Source organism: Sminthopsis crassicaudata, chromosome 3 (genome assembly GCF_048593235.1).
Source record: "Sminthopsis crassicaudata isolate SCR6 chromosome 3, ASM4859323v1, whole genome shotgun sequence".
Classification (NCBI taxonomy): Eukaryota; Metazoa; Chordata; class Mammalia; order Dasyuromorphia; family Dasyuridae; genus Sminthopsis; species Sminthopsis crassicaudata.
This window is the reverse complement of record NC_133619.1, coordinates 180450664-180463970: the sequence shown is the minus strand read 5'-3', so window position 1 is coordinate 180463970 and position 13307 is coordinate 180450664. Positions and strand designations below refer to the sequence as shown.

General features: G+C 34.4%; 1 long non-coding RNA gene across 1 annotated transcript in view; it reads left to right on the top strand.

Annotated features, from left to right (window-relative positions):
* The first annotated feature begins 1180 nt into the window (after positions 1-1180).
* LOC141560895 (uncharacterized) overlaps positions 1181-13307 on the top strand; it is a 29271-nt gene continuing 17144 nt past the window's right edge. Inside the window, exons 1-2 of the long non-coding RNA XR_012487877.1 lie at positions 1181-1234; positions 1968-2092. This is a non-coding gene — a long non-coding RNA (uncharacterized LOC141560895). The remainder of the gene's footprint in view (positions 1235-1967; positions 2093-13307) is intronic.

Below are 13307 nucleotides of genomic sequence, written 5' to 3'. Positions count from 1 at the left end.
AATCCTGCCAGGGGGTGGAAGAGAAGGAGGTCTGGATTGCTCTCTGACAGCACCTTCTCATCCTCCATCTTGGGCTTTCCACTTCTGGGCTTGGGCTTGGAGGGTCTCATCTACTGAAAACCACCACCTTGAGGGCAAGAACTGTTGGAGTTTTTCCTTGGTAGCTCTGCCATTTTTTCACTTTGAATCACTTCCAATTTATCAATATTTATTAAGGAAACAAGCTTTTATTAAAGCCCTATGTACCAATCACTGTGCTAAGCACTTTACATATATTCTCTCCTCAACAACACTTGGAGGTAGGTGCTATTATCCACTCTCTCAGTTAAAGAAACTGAGGCAACAGGTCAGCAAAATAGAGGCTAGACTGAAACAGATCTTGTCTTATACAGACAACACTGGCCTAATTAACAAGGAGATTCTAGATCTGCAGCGTTCAATGGGGTGTTTTCCAAATTCTACATGATGAAAGGTACCTGATGAAGCGGTCCGGGGACTTAACCGTGGCCCTAAGCTCCATCCCAAGAGCAATATGTGGGCTTAACTCCCTTTCCCGCTGGCTGCTTCTACTCATGTCCCCAGTTTCTGGTCCCTGTGTCTTTTGTGACCATATCATTCATCTGGTAGCCCACCTCATCCATCTTCCTTAGACTACTCAATCAGCAAAGCACAACTAAAATAGGAGCAAACCTATATTACATACTAACTAGGGGTTCTATATTACACTAGATCCTGGAGACATAAAGATAAAAACAAAATGGTATTGCCCTCAAAGTTTATATTGTATTGGGGAAAATGATGTCAACAAAAAGAACTAGGAAGAAAATCTATGCATAAGCAAGATAATTGTATAAATATTTTTAATACATTGGATTAAGCATATATTTACACATATTTAACATGTAATTACCTGTCATCTAGGGGAAGAGGTGGAAGGAAGGAGGGAAAAAGTTGGAAGAGAAGGTTTTGCAAGGGTCAGTGTTAAAAACTTACCCCTTCATATGTTTTGTAAATAAAAAGCTTTCCTAAAACAATTTTTTAAAAGAAAAATCTCCACATACAGGCTGAGCACTATCCTCATCTGATGAGCATTTGCTTTGCTTACCTTCTCCATGGAGACCTCATTGTGTCATGCCCATTGTGACACGCCTGAGAACACCCAAGGTTTTCTGACTTAAAGTGATGTTCTCTTCACAACAACCCAGGTGGATCCTGACAGCAAAGGCTGAAGGAAGTGTGTATAGAAGAATGGATGAGTGGACAAATAGACTAATAGACAAGATACATAGATAACTGGTGATAGATAGATGGGATAGATAAGATAAACAAATAGATCAAATAGATACACTTGATGCATAGTTAAATAGATGATGCATAGATAAGTGAAAAGATAGATTTACAGTCGAGAAGTTTATAGGAAGAAAAGGTATTTATAGGAAGAAAAACGATTTATAGTTAGAAAAGAGATTTACAGGAAGAAAAGCAATTTATAGATAGAAAAGAGATTTATAGGAAAAAAGTGATATATAAGTAGAAAACATACATAAAGGTAAAAAAAAGTGACTTAGAAGTAGAAAAGATATTTATAGGTAAAAAAGAGATTTATAGGCAAAAGAGAATAGTTGGATTAAATTATACATTGATAATGAATGAGTCAATGGAGGGTTAGGTAAATCAGTAAATAAATTACTGGATAGAGAGATCCTTTCTGGCCCTCATCAGCATCATACCAAGGGCTACTATCAAAGATTGAGACTGCCTTCACATCAGTATTAAATTATTATATTTTATCCTTCAAGATTATAGAAGCTAAAATGGTTGCTTTCTCTCTGGCTTGGGAAATTCTTGACTTCTCTATCCTCCCCTCTTCCCCCACCCCCCAAAAAATTTTAGTTTGTGGATGGTTATTCCAGTAGATCAATTGGACACATATCTTTCACTTATGCTGTAACATTTTACCTTTTCAGGCATCCTATAAGCCACTGCTGAAGCAGAGGAGATACTGAACCAGATGTGACCAGATGCTGGCGATATTGACCGCATGTTTGGGCCTCGGAATCTACTTAAAATAAGATTTAGCATGTTCATGAAGGTAAAGCAGCTAAATAGAGATATTATTAAGTGCTTACTATGTGCCAGATGGTGTACTAAATGCTGGGAATGCAAAGGAAGATAAAACAGTCCCTTCCTGCAAGAAATTTATATTCTAATGGGGAGATTGTGTAAATAAATAGGTAGGTACAAAACAAGATACATCCAGAATAAATGGGGAGTTGTCTCAGAGGAGGCAACTAGGTAGCATAATGAATAATCTGGGAAATAAAAAGGCAGAAGTAAAGAAGGATAGAATTCCAGGTAAAGTTACTGAGGTGGAAGATAGAGTTTGGTAAGAAAGGAATAATAAATAGGCCAGCATCAGTGGATTGTGGTAACCATAGAACAATGAAAAACTTAAAAAGACTGGAAAGTAGAAGTCATATTTTAAAAAGCCTTACATAGCAAAGAAGGACCTTAACAAAATTCTGGAGGCAATAGGGAATCAGTAAAGTTTATTTAGTGTAGGTGGAGAGGAGTAACACTAGGAAAATTACTTAACAGTTGAATGAATGATGGATTGGAGAGGAGAGTTTTGAGGGAGGAAGATCAGTTAAAAGTCTGTTGAAATAGTCTAAGTAATATGTGATGAATGTTTGGACCAGAGTGATGGTTATGTGAATGGATGAAGGGGAGATAGGTGATAGATATTGTGAAAATGGAGATAACAAGGATTAACAACAGATGGCATATGTGAATGAGGTATTTAAGAATTGTGTTGCACGTGAAAATACTAGGGAAGTTTGAGAAGGGAAAATAAAGGGGACTTGAAATGAAATGAGCTCCAGGTTAAGAACAAAGAATACAGTAATCAGTACAGTAATCAGTATGATTGGAAGAGGTCACTTAATCCCAAATGTAACACATAATTGGTAATTTTGGAGAGAGTAGTAGTAGAGTGATATCTAAGACTTATGCTGCTTCTCTACATCCACGTATGCATTCCCTCTCAGGTTATGCTCACCACCTCTAATCTTCTCACCACACAGCAAACTCAAACCTTGATTAACACCATCTCCCTCAGCCTCCTCTCTACTCTGACTGAGACCAAATTCCTCCCAATGTCTTTCTTTATAGAAGGCTGAAATGTGATTGCTCAGCTCTCTCCGCTCTGCGTCTGCTGCTTTGTCTGGTTTCAACTACACAGATCAAGATGCTCCTCTAGATAGCTCCTGTTTCCCCCCATTCTCACATCCTTTAGGTATGTTGTCTCTCTCTACCCCCAGCCCCCCATCATTAATTGCTTGTGAGCTCCTTGAAGGCAGGGAATATTTTTCTTTTAATTAATTATGGCCCTTTTGTGTAGCTCAGTACTGGGCCCATAGTAGGCACTTAATATATGTTTATTGCATTGGATTGTATTATCAGAATGATGAGAGGTAATTGAAAGATTTAGTGAAGGTATGTATGTTGACCATTATCGGGATAGTAAGATGAAGGAAGGATTTATTTCATTATGAATTATGGGAAAAATATTACTAGACTGGTGAGTATGTTTCTGGTACTCTGACAGATTGAATGAAGACCAAAGAATCATAATATTTCTTTTGTAAGGTCTCTTATCTGTACTACAGAAGACTATAGGATTACAGATTTAAAGTTAGAAAGAACTTCAGAGATAATCTGCCCAAGCCATCATTTTACAGGTGAGAAAACAAAGGCCCAGAAAAGTGGTGACTTGCCCAAGGTTTCAAAATAGTAAAATCTGATTTTCCTTAAGCACCATGATAATTGTGGAAATATGTATAGAAGAATTGTACATGTTTAACATATTGGATTAGAAGAGGGGGTGGGGAGAAGGGAAAGAAAAAAAATTTGGAATACAAGGTTTCGTAAAAGTGAATGTTGAAAATTATTATGAAAATAAACAGCTTTAATAAAAACAGTTACCAATTGTATATGTGAGTAAAAGGAAAGTTTATAACCAAATATGTGAGCAAAAGGAAAGTTTATAACCAAACAAGAAATAGAGTGAATAATGTAAGAAAAATTATTATTATATAAAATTGTTTTTTTTTTACAATTCCAATAAAGCTAAGATTAAAAAGGGAAACAATAAACAGGAAAAAATTTTCACAGAAAGTTTCTTTGCCAAGGTGTATAAGGAACTGACCAAAACTTATAGGAATTAGAGCTACTCCCCAGTTGGCATAATTGGTAAATGGCATAAGAGGATGGTTTCAAGAGAAAACCATACTATCTATAACAAATGTCAACTTCCCTCCAAAAAAATAAAAATCAACCTTCTCTTCCAAATCACTAATAACAACAGAAATGAACATTTCTGATCAGTTCTGAGGCTTTCATTCGCAAATTGGCAAAGATGCAAAAACAAAGACAATGATATGTGTTGGAGGGGATGTGATATAATAAGAAGATAAAATTACTGCTAATTAGTTCTGGCATGGGTATAACAATTCTGGAAAATAATTTGAAATTATACAAGTTATGCAACAATTATACAACAAGGTCCCTAAACTGTGCATGTTCTTTGACCCAGATAGACTACTTATAGGCCAATGCCCAAAGATTTTTAAAAAGACAAAAAGGTCTTATATGTTAAAACATATTTATTGTAGTTCTTTTGCTGATGGCAATTTAACCTGGAAACTAAGGGGATGACCATAAACCATGGAAAATTTGAAGAAACTGAAGCATAAAAATGTGATACAATACTATTATGTTGTAAGAAATGAGAAAATAGATAATTTTCAAGAGAAATGAGAAACTTTAGGAACTGATACAGACTAAAATGAGCACAACCAAGAGGACAATTTATACTACAATATCAATATTTTTTTTTAAAAAGAGAATTTAAAACTTTAGTTAAATGTATGGGCAACTAGGTGGCATTGAGACTGAAGTCAGGAGGATCTAAGTTCAAATCTGGGCTCAAAACTTACTAGCTGGGTCACCCTGGTTAATTCATATAATCCTGTTTGTTTCAGTTTCCTCATATGTAAAATGAGCTGGAGAAAAAGATGGAAAATTCCTGTATCTTTGCAAAACAAAAAACAAAAAAAACCCAAAAATACTTTAATTCAGATAGGACTGAAATGACTGAACAACATTAACTGTTGAAGAATGAAATGAAAAGCATTGGGGAACAATTAATACAATAATAACAGTATAAAGACAAATCCGCTTTGAAATCAGAAAGAACTATGACCAATGTCATGATCAACAAAAGACGGATGATAAAACACATTATTTACTTCCTGACGGAGAGGGGATAAATTCAGGATATAGATGAAACATACTATTTGGACACAATGAGGGAGTCTGCTTAATTATGCATATTTGTTACATATTTGTTTTTCTATTGGGAGGAAGAGAAAATAGATTTCTGTTAATTTGAAAGAAAATATTATTCATTTATTTGTAATGTTCTTTAAAAAAATTTTTTGAGTTCTTCTGCCCTCCCCTACTCTCCCTCACAAACACACTGAAAAGGAAAGCAAACTGATGTCAGTTATACATGCAAAACTTTTCCACAGTAGTCTTATCTCAAAAAAGCAATAAGAATGAAGAAAATTATACTTTAATTTGCACACAGAGTTGATCATTGCACTTCTGGAGGGAGATAGCATTTTTTTCCCATCATGATTCTTTTGGAATTATCTTGTGACATTGTATTGATCAGAGCAGTGAAGTCTTACATTATTGCTGTTACTGTAATTGATCTGCTCATTTCACTTTGCATCAGTTCCATATAGATCTTCCCATGTTTTTTCTGAAACTATTTGCCTTTTCATTTGTTATAGTGCAATGATACTCCATCAAATTATATGACACAAAATGTAGCCATTTTATTTCATCCTTTTAAGCATTTCTCATTTTTGATAGGTGTGAAGTGATAACATAGTTATTTTAATTTGAATTTCTCTAATCAATAGTGATTTAGAGCCTTCTTCATATGACTATAGGTAACTTTTTTTTTTCTTCTGAAAACTGCCTTTTTGGAGAATAGCTTTGATTTTTATAAAATTGATTCAGTTCTTTCTACATTTGAGATATAAGGTCTTTTTTAAAGTAACTTGCTGTATTTTTTAAAAATATGATCTATGGTATCTTTTAACAAAATGTATAATATTCCTGAGAGTTTCCTTTTGGGAATCTCTTTCAGAGGGTGATAAATGGATTTTTTTTTCAGTTACCCTTTTGATCTAAAATATGAGAATTTCCTGAAATATTGATGTTTAGATTTTTTTTTTTGATCATGGCTTTCAGGTAGTCCAATAATTCTCAAATTATCTTTTCTTAATCTGTTTTTCAGGTTAGTTGTTTTTTTCCACTGACATATTTCACATTGTCATCTCTTTTTGGTTCTTTTGATGTTGTTTTGGGGTTTCTCTTTCATATAGTTTTATTTTTTTTCCTGCTTATACATTCCCATTAAATTTTTGTTTATATGTCTTAGTACCAAAAAAATAAGAACAAAAGGGGGAAAACCACAAGAGAAAAATAAAACAGAAGAAAAAGAATTTAAAAAGTGAACATAGTATGTGTTGGTCTTCAGAGTTCTCTCTCTGGATGCATATGGAATTTTTTATTTAAAGTTTATTGGAATTGCCTTGAATCACTGAGTAGCTGAAAAGAACCTTGTTTGTCCTACTTGATAATTGCACAATCTTGCTGCTTGTTTTGCTCAGCATTAGTTCGTGTAAATCTTTCTAGGCCTTTCTAAAATCAGCTTGCTCATCATTTTTTATAAAACAATAATATTCCATTACTTTCATATGCCATATTCAACTATATTCAACTTTTCCCCAGCTGATGGGCATCTTCTCAGTTTCCAGTTTCTTTCAACTATAAAAAGGCTGCTACAAACATTACCATTTTTCATGACTTTCTTGGGATACAGACCTAGTAGAGACAGTGATGGATCAAAGGATATGAAGATTTTTTTCTTGATATGAACAGTTTTAAAGCCCTTTGAATATAGTTCCAAATTGGTCTCCAGAATGGTGGGTTCACAGTTCCATGAACAATGCATTAATGTCTCAGTTTTCCCACACCCCTACCAACATTTATCATTATCTCTTCTGTCATTTTAGCCAATCTGTGACTTTCTACCTAAGAGTTCTTTTAATTTGTATTTCTCTAATCAATAGTGAATTAGAGAATTTTTTACATGGTTGTAGATAGCTTTAATTTTTTTATCTTAAAACATTTTTGGAGGCTGGCTTGTATCTGTTTTCACATTAATATCTTGGTGCTTTTTATTGTAGAGGGCCAGAACTCTGGAGAAGTATACTTGAAACAAAGTGTTAACTCAGTGGAATTGATGAGATGATGGCTCTCTAGTTCACATATATACTTAGTACTTAGTATGGTGAGGTAATAATTCTCTAGTTCAGACATATTCAGTATGCTGTAATGATGCAATTGTACTAAGGTATATAAGGGCTGAGAATGACTGGAAAAGAGACATTCCATCTTTGACCATCCTCCTGGTGACTCTTCTGCTTTCATTACTTCTCCACCTAAAGACAAGGCCTGTCCGGAGGACCTCCAGAAAGCTAGACTGAACTTTACACTTTACCATTATAGTAGCTTTTTATGGCCAAATTATTTTTTGTTGCTTGTTAATTTGTAGAGTTTATTTATTTACTTTGAACTCTATGTGATAGTTATACTATGCTCATCTTGGAGTGAGCATATTCCCCAAATTTCTTTCTTTCTTTCTTTCTTTTTTTTTTCTTTTCTTTTTTTTTTTTGATGCTGCTCTTTTCAGAACTGTTTCTGGGATCTAAACTTGTTAGTGTTTCCAAGATGGTGTTATTGGGGAGAACTAAAGTCATTTCTATCCTGATCTAAAGAGCCTTTGATGTCTTGCAAGAACAAGCAGTAATACTCCTTTGTCTTGGAACTGAGATCAGGCTCCAGTTAGTGACCAACCACAAGTGCTTTTTTTCCTTGTTGGAACTGTGACTCAGAAGTACTTATGGGCAATTAAGTTGCCAATTGGTACCAAATGTACCCAGTACTAGCAAAGAATCCCTTGTAATCTTTTTCTGACCAGTTGTCTACATTAGCATACCATCACTGAGAAAATGACACAAGGCCCATTACATCTGCAAATGTGACATATTTAATATGATCAATTCCTTGGGATTAACTGTAAAAATTATGCAGGACAATGGGATCTGGGTACTTGGGGAATAGCTTCTGTCTACAAATAGATGCTGCTTTAAATGAGCCAACATCAAACGAATGAGGTTTCCTTTAAGTCATTCTTAAGACAGATTTCTCTTGAGATGAAATGCAGCTGCTCCTTGGTGCATATTTAGGTCAGACCCTTTTTTTCCTTACTAAAATGGTCTGGAGTCCTAGACTTTCATCAGTGCCCTGTCCTGATTTGTCTAAACAAAGGATGAAACAGTAGTTTTTAAGGCTTATAAATCTCAGTTTTCTTCACTCTGTGGGATTCCTTCATTAGGCACAATTAAATCATGCCTAGATAAGAGTATCAACAATCATTAGGGACCCTCTTGGCCTATGCTTTATATGTTTAAACTTTTATCATGGCAATTTTTTTGGGGGGGAGGTTCTATCTAGACTTTTCACTTCAACAATACAGAAACCTGAGAGTTTTCATTCAGGGTTAGGGCTTCCTAAGACAAACCATCTAGTAACATTTTAATAAGCTGATGTAGCCCTATAAAGGGTACAACTTTTTTTTCAAATCTTTAATTTTATTCAAATATAAGGTGTATATCTTCTCCTATTTTTATTTTATAATTATAATTTTTTTTAATTTTTAATTTTATTTTATAATTATAACATTTTTGACAGTACATATGCATGGGTAATTTTTTACAACATTATCCCTTGCACTTACTTCTATTCAGATTTTTTCCCTTCCTCCCCCAACCCCCTCCCCCAGATGGCAAGCAGTCTTATATATGTTAAATATATTACAGTATAATTTAGATACAATATATGTGTGTAGAACCGAATTTTTTGTTGCACAGGAAGAATTGGATTCAGAAGGTAAAAATAACAGTTTACATTCATTTCCCAGTGTTCCTTTTCTGGATGTAGCTGGTTCTGTCCATCATTAATCAATTGGAATTGGATTAGCTCTTCTCTATGTTGAAGAAATCCACTTCCATCAGCATACATCCTCGTACAGTATCATTGTTGAAGTGTAGAATGTTCTTCTGGTTCTGCTCGTTTCACTCAGCATCAGTTGATGTAAGTCTCTCCAAGCCTCTCTGTATTTCTCCTGTTGGTCATTTCTTATAGAACAATAATATTCCATAACATTCATATACCATAGTTTACCCAACCATTCTCCAATTGATGGACATCCATTCATCTTCCAGCTTCTAGCCACTATGAAAAGGGCTGCCACAAACATTTTGGCACATACAGGACCCTTTCCCTTCTCTAGTAGTTCCTTGGGGTATAAGCCCAGTAGTAGTATGGCTGGGTCAAAGGGTATGCACATTTTGATAACTTTTTGGGCATAATTCCAGATTGCTCTCCAGAATGGTTGGATTCTTTCACAACTCCACCAACAATGCATCATGTCCCAGTTTTCCCACAGCCCCTCCAACATTCATCGTTATTTGTTCCTGTCATCTTAGCCAATCTGACAGGTGTGTAATGATACCTCAGAGTTGTCTTAATTTGCATTTCTCTGATCAATAGTGATTTGGAACACTCTTTCATATGAGTGGAAATAGTTTTAATTTCATCATCTGAAAATTGTCTCATATCCTTTGACCATTTATCAATTGGAGAATGGCTTGATTTCTTATAAATTAAAGTCAATTCTCTGTATATTTTGGAGATGAGGCCTTTATCAGACCCTTTAACTGTAAAAATGTTTTCCCAATTTGTTACTTCCCTTCTAATCTTGTTTGCATTAGTTTTGTTTGTGCAGAAACTTTTTAATTTGGTGTAATCAAAATGTTCTATTTTGTGATCAATAATGGTCTCTAGTTCTCCCTTGGAAACAAACTCCTTCCTCCTCCACAAGTCTGAGAGATAAACCATCCCATGTTCCTCCAATTTATTTATGATTTCGTTCTTTATGCCTAAATCTTGGACCCATTTTGATCTAATCTTAGTATGTTGTGTTAAATGTGGGTTCATGCCTAGTTTCTGCCATACTAATTTCCAGTTTTCCCAGCAGTTTTTGTCAAATAATGAATTCTTATCCCAAAAATTGGGATCTTTGGGTTTGTCAAAGATTAGATTGCTATTTTTATTCACTATCTTGCCCTGTGAACCTAACCTATGCCACTGATCAACTATTCTATTTCTTAGCCAATACAAAATGGTTTTAGTGACAGTTGCTTTATAATATAGCTTTAAATCAGGTACACTTAGACCACCTTCCTCTGACTTTTTTTTCATTAGTTCCCTTGCAATTCTCGACCTTTTATTCTTCCATATGAATTTTGTTGTTATTTTTTCTAGGTCATTAAAATAGTTTCTTGGGAGTCTGATTGGTATAGCACTAAATAAATAGATTAGTTTGGGGAGTATTGTCATCTTTATTATATTCGCTCGGCCTATCCAAGAACATTGAATGTCTTTCCAATTATTTAAATCTGACTTTATTTTTGTGGCAAGTGTTTTGTAATTTTGCTCATATAATTCCTGAATCTCCTTTGGTAGATATATTCCCAAATATTTGATACTATCGACTGTTATTTTGAATGGAATTTCTCTTTGTATCTCTTGCTGATGGATTGTGTTGGTAATGTATAAAAATCCTGAGGATTTATGTGGATTTATTTTGTATCCTGCGACTTTGCTAAAATTCTGAATTATTTCTAATAGCTTTTTAGCAGAGTCTTTGGGGTTCTCTAAGTATACCATCATGTCATCTGCGAAAAGTGACAATTTGATTTCTTCATTTCCTACTCTAATTCCTTGGATCTCTTTCTCGGCTCTTATTGCCAAGGCTAGAGTTTCTAGTACTATATTGAATAGTAATGGTGATAGTGGGCAACCTTGTTTCACTCCTGATCTTACAGGGAAAGGTTCTAGTCTATCACCATTACATATGATGTTTACTGAAGGTTTTAAATATATGCTCCTTATTATTTTAAGGAATAGTCCATTTATTCCTATACTCTCAAGCGTTTTTAGTAGGAATGGATGTTGGATTTTATCAAATGCCTTTTCTGCATCTATTGAGATGATCATATGGTTTTTATTAATTTGCTTATTAATATGGTCAATTATACTAATAGTTTTCCTAATATTAAACCAGCCCTGCATTCCTGGTATAAATCCGACTTGGTCATAGTGTATTATCCTGGGGATGATTTTCTGAAGTCTATTTGCTAATATCTTATTTAAGATTTTAGCATCAATATTCATTAAGGAAATTGGTCTATAGTTTTCTTTCTCAGTTTTCGATCTACCTGGTTTAGGTATCAGTACCATGTCTGTGTGATAGAAGGAATTTGGTAGGACTCCTTCAATCCCTATTTTTTCAAATAGTTTACATAGCATTGGAGTTAGTTGTTCTTTAAATGTTTGGTAGAATTCACCTGTAAATCCATCTGGTCCTGGGGACTTTTTCTTAGGATGTTGGTTAATATCTTGGTCTATTTCTTTTTCTGAGATGGGACTATTTAGACTACTTACTTGTTCCTCCGTTAATATGGGCAAGCTATATTTTTGAAGGTATTCTTCCATTTCATTTAAGTTATTGAATTTATTGGCATAAAATTGAGCAAAGTAGCTCCTAACTATTGTTCTAATTTCCTCTTCATTAGTTGTGAGTTCACCCTTTTCATTTTCAAGACTATCAATTTGCTTTTTCTCTTTCCTTTTTTTAATCAGGTTTACTAAGGTTTTGTCTATTTTGTTGGTTTTTTCATAAAACCAACTCTTAGTTTTATTAATTAATTCAATAGTTTTTTACTTTCAATTTTATTAATCTCACCTTTTATTTTTTGAATTTCAAGTTTTGTGTTTGTCTGGGGGTTTTTAATTTGTTCCTTTTCTAGCAATTTTAGTTGTAAACCCAATTCGTTGGCCCTCTCTTTCTCTGTTTTATGCAGGTAGGCCTGTAGAGATATAAAACTTCCCCTAATTACTGCTTTGGCTGTATCCCACACATTTTGGTATGATGTCTCATTATTGTCATTTTCTTGGGTGAAGTTATTAATTATGTCTATGATTTGCTGTTTTACCCAATCATTCTTTAGTATAAGATTATTTAGTTTCCAATTATTTTTTGGTCTATTTTCCACTGGCTTTTTATTAAATGTTATTTTGATTGCATTATGGTCTGAAAAGGATCCATTTACTATTTCTGCCTTACTGCATTTGATTTTGAGGTTTTTATGCCCTAGTATATGATCAATTTTTGTATAGGTTCCATGAACTGCTGAGAAGAAAGTATATTCCTTTCTGTCTCCATTTAGCTTTCGCCAAAGATCTATCATATCAAACTTTTCTAGTATTCTATTTACCTCTTTGACTTCTTTCTTATTTATTTTGTGGTTTGATTTATCTAATTCTGATAGTGCAAGGTTGAGATCTCCCGCTATTATAGTTTTGCTATCTATTTCCTCTTGCAGCTCTCTTAATTTCTCTTTTAAGAATTTAGATGCTGCACCACTTGGTGCATACATGTTTAATATTGATACTGCTTCACTATTGATGCTTCCCTTTAGCAGGATATAATGCCCTTCCTTATCTCTTTTAATTAGATCAATTTTTGTTTTTGCTTGATCTGAGATGAGGATGGCTACTCCTGCTTTTTTGGTTTTGCCTGAAGCATAATAGATTCTGCTCCACCCTTTTACTTTTAGTTTGAATGTCTCATCCTGTTTCAGGTGTGTTTCCTGTAAACAACATATAGTAGGATTCTGACTTTTAATCCAGTCTGCTAACTGCTTCCTCTTTATGAGGCAGTTTGCCCCATTCACATTTATGGTTAGAAGGACTAATTCTATATTGCTTGCCATCCTATTAACCCCTGCTTATGCTTTTCCCCTTTCCTTCCCTTTTACCCTCCTATCCAGTATTAAACTGGTAAACACCACTTGCTTTTCACAGCCCTCCCTTTTTAGGATCCCTCCCCCACCTTAAAGATCCTCCCCTTATTTTACCCCTTTTCCTCGAAATTACTGTATTCCCTTCCCCTTAGCTTACTCCTTCCCTTTCACTTTTCAATGAAGTGGAAGAAGTTTCACCATAAATCGAATATGTCTATTGATACACGCTATGTTCAT